Genomic DNA, 403 nt, shown 5'->3' with positions numbered 1-403 from the left:
TTACTGCTCAGTGTATGAAATATTGGCAAACACTGTGACGTCACAAATAAACGTTGAGTTCATGCATCCAATCAGAGCAACAATTACAAATATACATAATGGACGTGCCTGGTTTGTCCAGTTTTCGGGTATAGGTAAGATATAGTGACTTCAGAAAACCTGGCAGTAAAGCAGAACCTTAAATTACTTATGATGAGTGATTTTAATTGTTAAAACACCTTAGGCAGATTACTTTCAAAAGTAATTAATTGAATTAATAATAATTTGGAAAAATTTTAATTACAACGCCAATTTATGCGCTTTGGACGCAACCATTAATCTGATTAACTTCTTGGAATGTAATCAATTTATCTTTTAATTCTGACTTCTGAGATATTTCTTAATAAGACAAAAAAAACTCATA

Source organism: Sinohyriopsis cumingii, chromosome 9, assembly GCF_028554795.1.
Source record: "Sinohyriopsis cumingii isolate HCF-2022 chromosome 9, ASM2855479v2, whole genome shotgun sequence".
Lineage (NCBI taxonomy): Eukaryota > Metazoa > Mollusca > Bivalvia > Unionida > Unionidae > Sinohyriopsis > Sinohyriopsis cumingii.
The sequence above is the reverse complement of the archived record's forward strand: the minus strand, read 5'-3'. Positions refer to the sequence as shown.